The 16,204-nt window shown below is 39.1% G+C and overlaps 1 protein-coding gene across 10 annotated transcripts in view; it reads left to right on the plus strand.

Annotated features, from left to right (window-relative positions):
• The window catches only part of GRIP1 (glutamate receptor interacting protein 1), a gene marked incomplete at both ends in the record, with an annotated part of 711,985 nt that overhangs the window by 333,927 nt on the left and 361,854 nt on the right, over positions 1–16,204 (plus strand). The window lies entirely within an intron of this gene.

The raw sequence follows: 16,204 nt of genomic DNA on the forward strand, positions 1-16,204 counted from the left end.
CTTTAACTCTTCCCATAGGCTGTTGTGGGATTCTTCCCAAACCCTAGTACCTCATAAATGGAATTCATCTGGCACCACATTAGGCAAAGAAAAATGAACCAGTGCAATCTTCACCCATTAAGAGAGAAGAAAAGGGCAGGGGCATATCCAACTTTGTACACTCTAAACATGTATGAACCGGAATGCATCATCCCCAGCTTGTTGTGGCCAATTGCATGAAGGTAGTGGAATCGGTATGGGAGACCTTTCTTGGCTTACAGGCTGAGAAATAAGAAGAGTATGAGAAGGATAACCTAATGAAATAACCTGTTTATTTAGGTAAAACAAAGTAGAAAAAAAATTTTTGTATATCTGTATGTACACACACTGTCCACCCTGACAGGAATCCAGGCTCCTTCTATTCTGTTGCCCTATCATCCCCAGGAATTTTGTTGTTGTTGCTGCTGTCTCTCCATCATAGTATCAGCATTTCAGGCAGCAGGAAGGGTGAAAGAGGAGGGAAGGGCCATTCAGAAGATACACATGTCAATTTTCTAATATCCCATTGTTGCAAAAGCAACTGGGAAAGGAAGTCATCCCCACTTATCTCCAGGTGGTTAAACTGACAAATTACCTCCACAATAAGTGTGACTCCTAGATACTAGCTAGTAAAAAGAATCATAGCCAATACTTCACAACTTGTTCCTGGAAATTGAAAGAGATGGAATTCTCCCAAATTCCTTCTACATGGCAAGTATCACATTAATCCCCAAACCAAATAAAGATACCTGAAGAAAGGAAAATTACAGAGCAATATCCTTGATGAACATAGATGCAAAAATTCTAAAATAAAAAATACTAGCTGTACGCATTCAAACCCATATCAAGAGAATTGTACACCACGACCAAGTTGGTTTCATCCCAGAAAAGCAAGGCTGGTTCAACATACACAAATTAATACATGTTTTTTCACCACAGAAATAGAACTGAGAACAAAAACCACACGATCATATCAATAGATGCTGAAAAGCACTTGACAAAATCCAACACCCATTCATGTTAAAAAAAATTGCAGAAAATTGAAATAGAAGAAATTTCTATTTCAACATCATTAAGGCAATATACAATAAACCCAAAGCCAACATCATATTGAGTGGAGAAAAACTGCAAGAATTTCCTCTAAAATCAGGAACAAGATGAGGATGCCCACTATCACCATTCCTTTTCAATATAATTCTCAAGACTCTTGCCACAGTAATAAGACAAAAGAAGGAAATCAAAAGTAGTCAAATAGGAATAGAGGAATTAAAACTAGTCTTATTTTTTTATCTAGAAGACCCAAAGAACTCAACCAAAAGACTACTGGAGCTTAATAAGCAATTCAGCAATCTATGTATTTGTGTATTTATGTATCTATCGAAAAGTCTGAGGTTTATCCATATAAGGCCTATACTAAAAGAATGTATAGTTCGGCTGTTTTATAGAATGGAAATTTTATCTTTGATATTTAAAATATTACTTTAAAATGATAGTAGTGAACCAATTAGAGCCTAGAGTATTAGAAGACCCAATAACACCTGGACAGGAAAAAAGTAGGAAAATTTTAAGCCAAGAAATAGCAATCTGTTATTTCAGGACTATTCAACTCATCATTGTAAAGGAAAGTAGTTTGTTTTCTGCCAAATATAGATAGAATTGTACTTATGTCTCTGGATCCTTAACCTACATTCTAAGCCTAGCAGGTACCTACAGTGTTCTCCATACAACTTGTGCTTGGTTACTAATGGAATCTGGGGATTCTTGCTACGTGCATTGGGAGGTGAAGGGATGTGTTGCTGCCAAGTAAATGGTGAAAATTAATAGGCAACCAGACAAGAGAAAAGCCTGGGAAACATGTGAGCTAAAGATTGTATAATTATGTATGGTAATGCCAAGATATGTACCCAGGCTGTCTGGCTCTAAAGCTCTTATGTAAAGTAATTAATATTGATGGATTAGAATTGTGAAGTTATTAGAATGTATGACAAAATACAAACATATACACTACCAGTAAGACTTTAACTCATCTCTATAATATTATCATCTTATAAATGTTATGTAAGTAATCGTTATACCTATTGTTTAGGGCACAATGACAAGAACAAAGTCTGCACATCTTAAATACAAATGCAGTTTTTTCAAATTATTTTAGTTTGTTGTTGGTTTAATTCATGAATGCAGATGTAGGAGGCCAACTGAATATAAAGTTTTTGTTTCCTTGTGTTCTGTTTTATAATTTTTAAACTTTAATTGAATGTGAATTATAGCTTACTAAAAGTATTGTCATCTCTCTCTCATTCTCTTTGGAGATAAAAATAAAATAAGAGTCAGACTCTACACTTTTCATGTAGTCCTCAGTGCAACCCTGAAGGGGGGATAGGTATTATTAAACCTATTTTGCAGATTAAGAGACAGTGTCTTGAAAAAGTTATTTACCTTAGCTTTTGCTGTGTATAATAAGCTTTGGCTCAAATCTGGATACCAATTTTTCCCTGTGTACCTTTTCTTATTTTGTGTGCTATTTTGTCCAATTTTCCATTCTCTGCTATCCTGAAAAAATTCCTCTGTAATTTTTCTCTTAAGCCACATCTGTTTATTCACATAAAAATGCATAGGCTGGGTGTGGCCGACAGCCTCAGCTACATAGTGAGTCCCTTTGCAACTCAGTGAGACCCTGTTTCAAAATAAAGAATAAAAAATAAGACTGAGCGTGTAGCTTGAAGGTAGAATGCCTCTGGATTCCATCTCCAGTACCACAAAAAAAGAAAAAGGAAAAGAAAAAGAGCGCATAGAAAGAAATTCCTCTTTTATTTCATGTTTATCAAAGATAATTTTAATTTTGGGCTTCTGTCAAGAAGGTATAGCTTGCTTGATTTTTAGAAACTTCTGCTGAAAAATATTCTTTTCATGTATAAAATTACCTCTTGGATTGTGTAGGCAGTAATGCTATGGTTATTATTCAAGTTAAAAATACTTCACTTGATACATATCTTTAACCTAGTTTTCAGTGTTTAAGTAGTAGATAACAGCCAAGCAATCTGGATATAACTTTTATTTACTCTTTTTTTAATCCCATATATTTTTTCCAGAGATCATTTTTAAAGTGTCTTTTTTTAGGATAGACTGTATAATTTGTTCGCTTCCTTCTCAGTTCACTTTTTTTCAACATCCAACTAAATATACTCTTTCAAAAGTTTTTCCAATCCTAAATCCCATTCTGTTCTATCTACTCATATTGTCTTTAAAACACACACACACACACACACACACACACACACACACGCACACACACACTACATAATTTAGTACCAGGTGGTCGACTTAACCTCTCATTGCCATTATTACCCTCTCAGAATAATATGGTTTAATTTATTATAATCCTATTTGGCCCATAAGTGGATTGTAATAATTCACTATTCTGCCACAGTGGCCTGCAGAGAGAAGGGACAATAGATACCTGGAAGCCTTCCCAGCTGAAAAATAACTCTTTCCTGTAAACTACCAATTAGATATCCATTTGGGTTAACACATTCCTTCAAAATGTCAATGCTAGCTGGGAATGTTAATCCAATCAGCTTTTCACACTTTAGTGCAGAGATATTACTTTAATAAGATAATCATATTCTTTTCCTTCTAGTACCTAATTAGGCGCAGTCACAGTGCTACAGGCAAGTAGGGAGTGTAGGTATTCTAGGGTATTCCAGGGAAGTGCCTGATCAACCAGCAGGCTTTCAGGTGAGAGAGCCACAAGAGAGCAGCAGAGGTGGAGAGCAAGATGTCTTAGTGTCCCAGCAGTAGCTTCCTTGCTCCCTGTGACACGGAGAGTTATCTTACTTCTATAAAACAGTTCTTCTCCAACATCATGTGCATGTGACTCGGACAAGGAATCTTAACTGCAGAATCTGACTCCACAGGTCTGGGGTGCAGTCCAAAATTTTGCATTTCTAATGAACTGTTATATGTTGATCATATTGAAAATGGCACACATTCAGATTGTGCTTGGTGCCCTCTCCCCCCTTCACTTCCCCTTCCTCCCTCCCAACAATGAGTGTCCAGGTTGACCATGCTACATTCATACTTTTACACATATTCGCTTGTTGCTCCTCCATTAATCAACCTCAGCCTTCTTCGTCTCCTACCCTTCCATTTCAGCTTTGCTGAGATTTCCCCTCCATTATCTGGAGTCCCTCTGGTATTCCTAAGAGTCCCTAGTTTGGGCATATTAGAGGAAACATATGTCCCTTCTCTTCTAATGAGCTTTCAGGGGATGCCTGTGCTGCTGGTCTGAGAGCCACATTTTAAGTAGCGAGATTATAAACTATTGATGTACCCATGAATAAGTTGTGAGAGTAAGTGACCTATTGAATGGTCTTCCATTTCTAACTTTTTTTTTTAGCTCTTCTTTATCTTTTCCTTGTTATTAGTCACCCTTTATTGGTCATTAGTCCTCAGTCGAGGTATGAAAGGACTCTGCAGTGATTGAGTTCCTCCGGAGGGGAGCTGGGCTTGGGGTGTCAGGTCAGTAGAGCACGAGGCACCCTGCATGCTTACCCTCTTTACTGGTAGTTGCCTTGCTTTTCATGTTTGACTTCCTTGTAGGAAGGGCAGTAGGTGAAAAGCAAGTAAGCTTCCAGCACCACTCTCACCACGGCTCTCTCCCTTTCTTCATGTTGATACACTTTTAGTTGTACTAGCAGTAACCTCTTTGAAATGCTCCAACAATGACTTTAGGGGTGATAGCGGACATCATTATCCAACTTGGCAGCTCTTCTCGTTTGGCACCCATGAGTTTTTTCTCTTTCATTGATACAACTCAAACAGTCATGGAGTCCTGGTGTCCATTCCTTTTGCTCTTCTTACAAAGTTTCACATCTCTTTTAAGTAGGCTTGGCAGCTTTATTTTCTCTCTTTCTCGCTCTATCTCTATCTATCTTTCTATATTTCTCTTTTTGCCCTCTCTCAGTCCCTCCCTCCACATGTGTGTGTTCAGTAGATGTAAACCAAGCAAATCCTACCCATGCAGAATTGATTTTTTTCTTATGGCCAGACTGGTCTTTCATATGATGTTTATCTTGTGAAATTTCTAAGGTCACTTATTTGAGAGCTAACTCCAAGCAAATATACTTTTTCTGTTTAAATTTTGAGCTTCCAGTATGCTCTATAGTGGTGGAAGTGCTATATCTATCTCTTCTCCAGTATTGTTGGGGGACGGAGCCCTGCATCTTACTGACCTGTGTGTGCTATGCCTGATGTGGGAACCACACTCAGATCCCTGAACATCTCTCCTCTTCTGACTTATAAGTGTCTCTGTGTCCTGCTTGTCAGTGGTCATTTTCAGTGCACTCAATTATCTTTACTTCCTTCCTTGGGTGTTTCTGACCTTTGTCCTTCTTCAAAATGTCCCTCCCCCATGCATATTAAGTCTTGCTCCTTTTTTATTACTTACAGGGTACTCCATGAAGCTGGCCAATTCTCTTTGCTTCTGGAAAGCGTTTTTTATAATTCCGCTATAGCACTTACCATTTACTGCAAACTTTTGTGTGTTTTTATAGTACTAGGGATTGAACCCAGGAATATTCTACCTCCGAGCTACACCCTCAGCCCTTTTTTTTTTTTTTTTTTGTGTTGAAACGGGGTCTTTCTAGGTTGCTGAAAATATCACTCTGTTGCTGAGGCAATCCTCAAACCTATGATACTCCTGTCTTGGCCTCCCAAGTACAGGAATTATAGCCATTTGCCACCATGCCTAGTTTACTATAATCTTTTTTGTTTGTTTGTTTGTTTGTATATGTATGATCCACTGCAATGTGAGCTGCTCAAGAATAAAAATAGTATTTTGTTCATTTTTATTTCTAGAACTCCAAGTTCAGTAACTGGGACCTACTGAGTAGAGACTAAATATTAAATGAATGACTACTTTTATTGACCATCCTGTTTTTTCTTTATTATATGCTTTGTATGGTTCCTAATTTACCATTTACTCCTGTAACATGCCTTTCTTCATCTTTGATATATCTGCTATCTTGGCCATACCGATGTACTCTTTAGTGGTCTATATACAAATTATCTGTAAGTCATTTGTATGTTTTATGCAGCTTTTTACTCACTATTCCTGAATGCTGAGTCTGTAATACCTCAGGCCTTTTTCTGACTAGTTTATGTACGATATGGTCAGACTTCCTGCAGAGGTAATTTGGCAGCTTTTGACACCTGAGAGCCATAGGAGCTTTGACGTTGCTTGCTATCTGTGGACCTTGTGTGGTGGAGAGGTCCTTTCAGTTACAGCTGTCAGATGATGTGTGGAACGTTTTGTCCCTGACATTCAAGTAGTACCCACAATGCAATGCTTTCTACTTTTACTTTTTATAGGACCAGAATGACTGTTCAAACAGAAAGCTCAATTCATTAATTTCCTACTGATGATATATAAGAACCATATAATACTATCCATCTAGTAAATGTTGGCAGTACTGATAAAACCGTTCTTAACATAAGTGGGTAGGGTCTATGTGTATAAAACTAAATTATAGTGGATGAATCACTCAAACAATGAAGGAAAATAACTTTTGTATAGTATCAAAGGCCAGATGGTACTGGTACGCACACACAGAATGAGGTGCTGTAATTGACATGCCAGAATCTGGACTAAAGTACAAAGACTGGAGACACATGAGGAGAGGGGCTGGCCTCTAGGGGAATGTGGTTGATATGGGCTTGAGGTCTGCAAAGGGTTTAATAGTTCAGAGCAGGTTGCTTCAGAAGTAGAGTCTCTCATTCAAAATCTTAGAGGTAAGAATGCACAGTAGGATCCAAACAGGGAAAGCAGAGCAGGCAGCAGAAATCCAGCTGAGGCACCTCAGAGCAGGAGGGATCAGAAACTCAGAAAAATGATCTGTGTAGGAGAGATGGGGCACCATGATTATTTTTTTTTAATTTCTCGGGCATCTATATCCATAAAGCAGTATGCCAAAAATTACAGAAAGAATCTGATGACTGAAAAGAATGAAGGGGAAGAAAAAGCCTATTTTTGTAGGAAATGCCCTCACCTCCATTTTGGAATAGAGGATCATTTCAGTAAATGTACTGGTGAGGAGTACAGTGGAAAAAGGAGATTAGATTCAAGCAATGTTTAATTTTGTTCATTTTATGCATGTTTATTGGTTTATTATGCTGCTTCCTTTGGTAACTTTCCAGTGTCATCACCTGGAAGAATGGGAGCTAGGTGGATCTTTTGAGAATAATTCTATGGAATAAAGATAATATTTTATTTTATTTTATTTTATTTTTGTGGTACTGGGGGTAGAACCCAGGGGCCTTCTACCTCTGGGCTATACCCTTGACCTATTTTATATTTTATTTGGAAAAGTTGCTGAGAGCCTCACTAAGTAGCCGAGGCTGGCTTCTAACCTGTGCAATCCTCCTGTCTCCGTTTCCCAAGTCCTGGGATTACAAGCGTGCACCACCACCTCAGCTTAAAGATAATATTTTAATGATGACAGGATGTAATGAAAAACGATGAATTAAACTGAAAAAGAGTTCACTGTTATCTTAGGTGAGGCAGATCATTCTGTACACCTCTAGCATTTGTATGTTTTTAGTTGAAGGTGAAGAAGCTACTTGTCAATGAGAATATGCCTCATTCTGCTTAAGCATGCACTGGACCAAAGGTCCTCTTTAAAGATTTCCAACTTTCCATGGCTGCAGTCCTTGCGGTCATCCTCTGGGACCTGGTGACTTTTGAGAAGACTGATTGCTGTGTTGGCACACAGATTTTACCACCACTAACTTGGTCTGGTTTTACTGCATAATGTTGTATTTTCTTTTGCTTGTTGTTATGCCATGCTTTCGTACTTTGGGGGTTTGTACAACATCCCAGAGACTCCAAGAGAGGATCATGATAATAGCTACTAAAAGAAGCCTATATCACATTATGAATATCTGTTACTCAACTTGATCCGTGGAGTATGTGCTCAATTTTTATGCTGGCTGACATATTGACATTTTGCAGGTCCCTGGCTCCTGACCCAGGGATCCAGTTGGGTCAGTCATGTATTTGCCTAATAGTGTTCCTTTCATGATCCTTAATCTGTTTGGGATTCATAAAAAATATACCCTTTGATCACTCCACTAGCTGTTTCCCAAAAATCATTCAACAAATATTAAACGAGTACCCGCTACATGCCAGATAATATACTAAGCGTTCAGGTAGAGATGAGGTGAATGAATTTGTTTGCCTTCTAGCTTCAGAAGGGCTCTTATTTGTTGTTTTATTTCTGTTATCATTGTTACAGTAGATTTTTGAGGGCTGCTTTGTTGCTTTCAGTAGACATCTGTTATTGGTCATTTATTTATAAAATCCAATCAGGAAACACTAGCACCATGGGAAGTTGATAAGTTCTTTATCTTAATATTTATCTTCACATTAACTCTTCTGCCGATAAAGTATATACTGTTCTTTTTTTCAGTGTGAATTTAGTTATTACACTGACTATATTGCTTATTAGGTTTGCTAGTCATTAACTGTCTTAAGTACTGTTTTTAATTGTCAAAATATATGTAATAAATTTGACAGACATTTTCTCTCGATTTTTTTATTGCCTCCTCACATTTCATTTGCCCTTTTCTTCTCTTGGCCTTCAGTTTCATATTATCATCTGGGGAAATCACAGCCATTTCCTCACATGTTATTGTTTTAAGTTTCCCATTCAATCTCTCACTTGCTCAACTTTACAATGCAGTCTTGGCATTTCTCTGAGTAAGATGAGTCTAAGTGTGATGCACCAGAGGTGCCCACAGATCCTTCTTGTCCAAATAGTGAAAATCTATTTATCACCTCATTTTTAATTAGACTTTCTTCAACATGGTCTTGGAAATGCTGTGGTTATTTTAGCTTGCCTTTCTAATTACCTTTTTGTAATAATACATTCCTTGTCCATGGGTATTAGTATGTCAGGATGTGCTCTGAGTAGCTAGCTCCTTTTGTTGTTGACTTCATACCAGTTTTTTTGTTTTGTTTTGTTTTGTTTGGTGGTGGTACTGGGGTTCCTGGAAACCCTTCTACCTCCAGGCTACACTCCCAGACCTATTTTTATATTTTTATTTGGAAACAGGGTCTCTTCAGCCAGTGAGGCTGGCTTCGAACCTGCACAATCTTCCTGTCTCCGCCTCCCAAGCGCGGGGATTACAAGCGTGCGCCACCACACCTGGCCATACCAGTTCTTTAATGATTAAAAGCCAGCATTTCTGTTCAGGTTCAGTTTCTTGCTTAGACTTCATTCTTCTTCTCCACATTCCTCTCTTCCCTTACCCTTTCTTCCATGTTTTCTTCCTTTCTTTTTTCCCTCCCTCCCTTTCTTTCTTCCTTGGAAATAATTTTGTTAGTAGTTCACTTGGAAGAAATAACCCAACTTTTTTGCAAGAAAAAACAAGTTGAGGAAGCTTCTAGTAAAACTCCAAACAGAATAGCACAATTAATTTCAGAGAGATCAGGCCTCAGAGGGAAATCTTTATGGAGTTTTTAGTAGTAAACCTCAGAAAAAACTGGCAGCCCTTATAAATCAAAAGCAAGCAAGTATGATAATAAAATAATATAGGAGCACAGACGTAACTAGATACCATATAAAAAAGATAAGAAAAGGTACAAAGGTGTATAATTTTGCATTTCAGTACCGTGACCTGTTGACCAACAAAATGTTATCTCTAGTATTAATTGAGTAGAATATTGATAGAAAGGACGAGAAACAATAAAAAAGGAAGTGCCACAGGCAAAGCAAAGAATAAGGTAAGAGCTAGCTATTTTCTGAACATGAGAAGCCATGTTCTTCGAAAAACTTGAAGACCATTGACAGGTTTCTATTGGTATGGCCCTCTGCTAACACTGCAGCCACTAGACACATGTAGCTACAGAATACTTGAAATGTGTCTAGTCCAAATTAACATGTGCTACAAGTACAAAATACATAAAATTTCAATGCATACCACACAAATAACAATACATAAGTTTCTAAGTCTTCACATTCTTCAAAATTTAAAATATTAGATTGATAACTTTTAGGTTGATTATCTGTTGAAATTGGGAGTTTTAATATACTGGGTGAAATTAAATGTTATTAAATTAATTTCACTTGGTTTTATGTATTTACTTATTTATTTTTGGTGGTACTGGGGTTCCTGGAAACCCTTCTACCTCCAGGAAACACTCCCAGACCTATTTTATATTTTTATTTGGAAACGGAGTCTCTTAAGCCAGTGCGGCTGGCTTTGAACCTGCGGGATCCTCCTGTCTCCACCTCCCAAACGGAAGTACAAGTGTGCGCCACCACGCCCGGCTTGGTTTTAAATTTTTGTAAAGTAAGTATAGAAAATTTTAAGTTACATATGAGATTCACATTCTATTTCTACTAAACAGAGCTGGTTCAACCCTGCACCATGCGGGCATAACCATCATCTATCTCTGAGACTTTTTGACTTCTACCTCTGTGGCAAATTAACTTTCTTTTGTGCTGATCTTACTTTCTCCTAACATTTCCCTTGTGAGACAGATAACTTTTTAGGTAGTAGTTTATTTGTTTTGGAAATTTTACTGTGAAAATAGAAGGTGGGTATGTATAAAAAGGATGTTTAGCTTACTTGTGAAATTATTTTTATAACCAATTTGCATAGGTTTAAAACATATGTGTTTCCTGGGTATGGTGGCTCACACTTGTAATCCCACCATTTGAGAGGCTGAGACAGGAGGATCTCTGTTCACATACAGCCTCAGCTACTTAGTGAGGTCTTTTGCAACTCAGTGAGACCTTGTTTCAAAATAAAAAAAAAAAAAAATAGGGCTGGGGGTGTAACTTAGAGGTAGACTAGAATGGCCCTGGGTTCCATCCCCAGTAACACACACACACACACACACACACACACACACACACACACACACACAAAATAGGTTTTCATATTACATACTCATCTGGCTATTCTGAAAGAAAATATAAACCTCCTACCCAGGGTAGAGAAAGAGGACTTTCGCTGGTTCTGAGTCCCAGGATGTCCTCTCTGTGTGATCTAAGACACATTATTTTATCTCTCCAAGCCTATTTTTTTTCCTCAAAGGTAACATTTAGATAATTATAACAACTACTTATTGTGTTGTTGTAAAGATTAAATGAGATAATAATCCAGGCATTTAGCATAGTCCCTGGCACATTGATGTCAATAAATATTAACTGGCCTTACAGCTAATAACTTTGACTCTAAAAGCACAATTTTCATTTGCCTCTCCATAGTTTGACCCTATCTTCTTCTAATGGGGTGAATCCACAGAAGGCTGAGTGATTTTTTTTCTATCTTTAATGAGTTAAAAGCACTCTTGGCACCAGAATGCAAGCTTCAGCCCTTCTCTGCCCTGGGCGAGGAGCCAGACATCGCTGGCCATGGTTCAGCTTCTGGGAAAGAGGCTGGAGTGACTGCAATCCCAACCTCCCATTGTTGAATCTGGGAACTGCACATTGACGCTGACACCAACATGTGTGCCACTTAAGCTTCCTGGACACCGACAAGGCTGAGGATGACCCAGTTACATTCAGATGGTCAGAACCAGCTGAGGGAATGTGACCTGAGATTAGGTCTACACTGTAGAGTACAGGTGGGGATGGGAAGTCCAGGCTCAACAGAAACGCAATGGTGTCGGCAGTAAAGAAGCAAATATTCATTCTTGGTAGCTAACATACATGATATGCTAACAATGACTCCTGAATGCCAGGCCTTGCTCAGCCATTCTGCTTCTCAGCATCACAGTATTTGAGGATCTACTCAGTTCACATCAAAGGCATCTGTCAGAAACGCCTGGGTGAGGGTATATTCATTTCGAGTCACCCCTCCATGCCAGTCTGGTATGGACTTGTATTTCTATTTTCTGTATTTCTATCTTTCTCATAAATTTCTTTAAATCTTCAAAAAAAAAGATAAAATAAACATAAATGAAACACCTGGGTAAAAAAAAGAAATGTCAGGATTTAGGTATGGCAAATGTAGGGTCACAATCCCAAGGACACTGGGCTGGAAGCTGGGGAAAGGCTCAGCGTCCTCCTCCCTTTATTAGAATTCATATGTGAGGGAGTCTGAGATCTCAGTAAGTAGGAACTAGTTTGAGAACTGAGTCTCAAGACATTTTCTGCAAAATTAAGTTGATCCTGGATTTTTTAGGGGGGAGAAAATGGGGTGAGAATTGGGTAAGGGCTAATTGAGTATTGTATGCATGTGTGCCTCTACCATCTTGAAGTCCATTAAGATGTACGACTAAAATGCACCAATAAAAAAAATGTTTAAAGAACAGGAGGGATCTAATAATGTACCTTAAATCTCTTGCTTGAGTTCCCAACATCTAAAAGGAGACAAGGTTTGCAGACTGCAAAATGGGAATTGGGTAGAATCCTATTAAATGTCTTCTCCTTAGAGGAAGAGAACAAAGAGAAGTAGTCAATTATGATAATCCTAATAGTCGGTTTCACACGTGTGGTTATCACTGGAGGCTGGGAATTCTCAGCAATGCCCTTAACCAATTCATGGGGCTTGGAGCCAAAGATTTCTCCATAGAAGATAAAGCTTCTTGTCAGATGCATAGTACATTTGCAAATAAGTCAGTCAATGCAGTCAGATTGCTGGCTCTACCCTACACTCTTTTCTTTAAATTACTTTGACTCTCTAAGCTTAGTCTCTTCATCTGTAAAATGGAAATAAATCATAGGAATGGTCTCACGGGAGTCCTGTGAGGTTTACAATAGGTCATTCAACTAGAATCCCTGGCACATTTGCAAGTGCTCCATAGATGCCGATAATAATGATTCTCATCTACTTTCTAATCTTAATTCTCTTGTTGGAATCTCAGTAGAGAAGCTCTTTTTTTTGGCAACTCAATAGCACAATTCTTTTACTGTGACCACAGCAAATTGTAGACCTCGTCTTTGGAGCCATTGGAAACGTGTGCTGATTTATTAATAATGCCATCCTGTGAGCAAATATCTAAGGCTTTTCTGGTCAAGGGTCAAGGTTCCTGAGGAACCTGTGGATTTAACAGAGGACAGAGGAGCACTGAATATGGCAAAGAAGGAATTGTGTAGGGAGGGTTTCTGGCATTAATGGAGAGGCAATAAGAAAGTAAGCTTCCAGCTGAATCACAAATTGACACCTTTATGTTGCTGCAATAGGAGACACACCAAGGGCATTTGTCAGTTACCTTTATTCTCCATCCTTATCGTCTCTTCTCCCCACTCCTGCCTGTTTATTCTCATGCTGACATGCTTATGTAAGTCCCATCATCTGTCCCCTGGACTATCACTGTGGCCTCTTAGCTAACCATGTCCCCTGTGCTCCTTCTACCCATCTCTCATGTCAAAGGAATGTTCTTTCTCAAAACATATTCCGCTGGGCGTGTTTGTGCACTCTTGTAATTCCCGTGCTTGGGAGGCGGAGACAGGAGGATTGCGCAGGTTTGAAGACAGTTGCACTGGCTTAAGAGACTCTGTTTCCAAATAAAAATATAAAATAGGTCTGGAAGTGTAGCCTGGAGGTAGAAGGGTTCTATCCCCAGTACCACCAAAATAAAATAAAATAAAACAAAACAAAAGATATATTCCTCTTTCCTGCTTTAAATCCCCCAACGATTTCATACTTCTCTTGGAATAAAAAGTGAACTCTTGAGCATTGCTTACCAGGCTCTCAGTTCTGATTGCTCCCAGCCTCACCATCTCTTCTCTGCTCCCTCTTGGCCCCTCTCTATTTCTTTCCGGTCCTCAAACTCCTGTGGTTCTCTTGGCCTAGGGCCCTTTAGCCAGTAGTATTAGACACAAGAAATAAAACCCGTAAGCCCTTCCCTTCTACCACACTTTATCTTAAGTGAAGCCCGAGTTGTTTTCCTTCATCTGGTCAACTCCATTGTTACAAGCTCCAGCATAAGTTGCCCATCTCCCTTCTTAGTGCATTATCACAAGTGCATTAGGTAATTACCTGTTTAATGTCTGCCTTCTCAATTAGACCCTCAACATCAGGAGGGTATCACTTCAGTCTGCTTTGTTTCCTGTGGTTTCCTGAAGCCCACCGTAGCAACAGACACATGGTAGGTGATGGCTAAATATTTGTGCAAAGAATGCACAAAAGAAAAGGTACCGAAATAAATCCATGACAGAGCCAAGAGATGGATGATATTGTTCAGTTTAAAAAATAACCTCAAAGAGAGGAAGAGGAAGATAAAGGTCTGGCTTGAAAAAAAAACGAAGAAATAGTAATGGTGTAATGTTACGAGGTGATTGTGTAAAAGAGACAGGCAGGGGTGCCCTGGGAATCCCTGGAGGTGAAACAGGACAGTTTGGAAGTCAGCCCCAGTGAGCTGCAACCTAGGCGAAGGAGCGCCTTGTGCAGGGCAGGGTAATGACACAGAAGCTGCTCGTACCAAAGGAAAGGAAACTGACCCTTGTTTAGCCCCATGTTTTATTTAACCCACCCAGATGCACACATGAACTTGGCAACTCTTCAAACATTAGCCGCTTTGCAGCTGTATCTGAAAATCCCTGATGAATAGCTGTCAGTCTGCATAGCCCAGTGACTTGTAGGATGTGAGTGTTTTTAACACAATTCAAAAAAAGAAAGACTTGCAAAGCCAGTACCGATGTATATTCAATTTGAAGACAACTTTTCCCCCCAGAAAACACCATAATAGATGTTGTCAAATTCCAATGAATCATTAGTCCACCAATTTATCTACTTAGCAAACCTCTCTCCCAGTATCTCTTTAAATTTTTCATATAACTCTTTTCTCCCCAGCGACTTTTAGTAGCAGATAAGCACCAGTTCACCTTCTCTGTTCTTTCCTGGGTGCTGTATCCTTCACAAATCTGCCTCTAGACACTTCTTATTCACTGTGTGATATCCTAAGGACCACCTTCGCTTGCTAGTGAGGGGAGAGGCGGGGAGAGCCAGTGGGTACACTCTCCGGCAGACGCATATTCCCTAAGGGATGGATTCTTGCTGGAAATGATAAGAAACGGAATTATGAAAAGATTTGTCTTAGTAAGGGCAGCTTTCCTATCTGGAAGCCCCGCCACCTGTGATCGATTGCCCTCCATATTCGGCCTATTTTCTCAGACAACTTCTTGATGCTTCTTTTCCCCTGACACCTTCCTTTCCCCCTTTCTGTCACCTTTGTTCTCAAGTTCTCTCCTCACTTGTCACCTCTATCCTTCCCCCTTTCTTTTTCTCCTGCTGCCACTTAAACTTTTTATCTTTCTACCAAGTTTGATCAGATTTTCCCTTTTGTCATAAAGGAAGCTCAGAATGACTGCAGGCAATATGCCGGGAGTCAGAGATTTATGCCTGGGCTGTGGCTTGTTATCCTGCCAGACTCCCATCACCTCTGCGGCTGGGGCTACCGAGACTATTTATTACGGGCTTCACAATTCCTTTTAGTCACTTTGTTCCTGTAACTTCTTTTTACTCCAGAATTCTTCTTTGTCTTTTTCAATATTTTTCTATGCCTTAGACAATTCTTCTTACTCTTTGACTGAACATTACAAGTATATCATTTTACTCTGTATCTGTGTGTCTTTTTTTTCCCATTCTACCTATGAGCTACATCCCAGCCCTATTTTATTTTTTATTTGGAAACAGGGTGTCACTGAGTTGCTGAGAACTTTGCTAAGTTGCTGAGGCTGACCTCGAAATCTCCTGCCTCAGCTTTGCAAGTACTGGGAATACAGGAGTGTGTCTTCATGCCCAGCCTGTAATTCTCTTTCTACCATTCATAAAATTTATGTGTTGATTTTCATTCATTCACGGGGAACTCTGTTTCTGGACTTACCTTCTTCTCACACTGGTCTGAGTCTATCCATTGTTTAGACCTCTTATTTATTTTGTTTTTCATACATCTTTCCAACAGAGCTCTCTATACTGAGAAAATGAATACTTCTGCATCTTGACTCTGTCCCCTCTTTAACGTATAGTTCAGTGAGGCGATTTTAATTTTTCAGCACTAATCATTCTGACATGTTGTCACTGTAGAAACCGTATTTCTTATCCTGAAACATGACAACAGTTATGGCCCTGACAGTCCAGACCAGAATTTCAGACAATCAAAGGCACAGCAAATTGCAGGTCTTTGCGTTGAGAATTTTCTCTCTCACAATTTCAAGCAAACACATCGCAAAAG

This window comes from Muscardinus avellanarius (genome assembly GCF_963383645.1).
Source record: "Muscardinus avellanarius genome assembly, chromosome: 11".
Classification (NCBI taxonomy): domain Eukaryota; kingdom Metazoa; phylum Chordata; class Mammalia; order Rodentia; family Gliridae; genus Muscardinus; species Muscardinus avellanarius.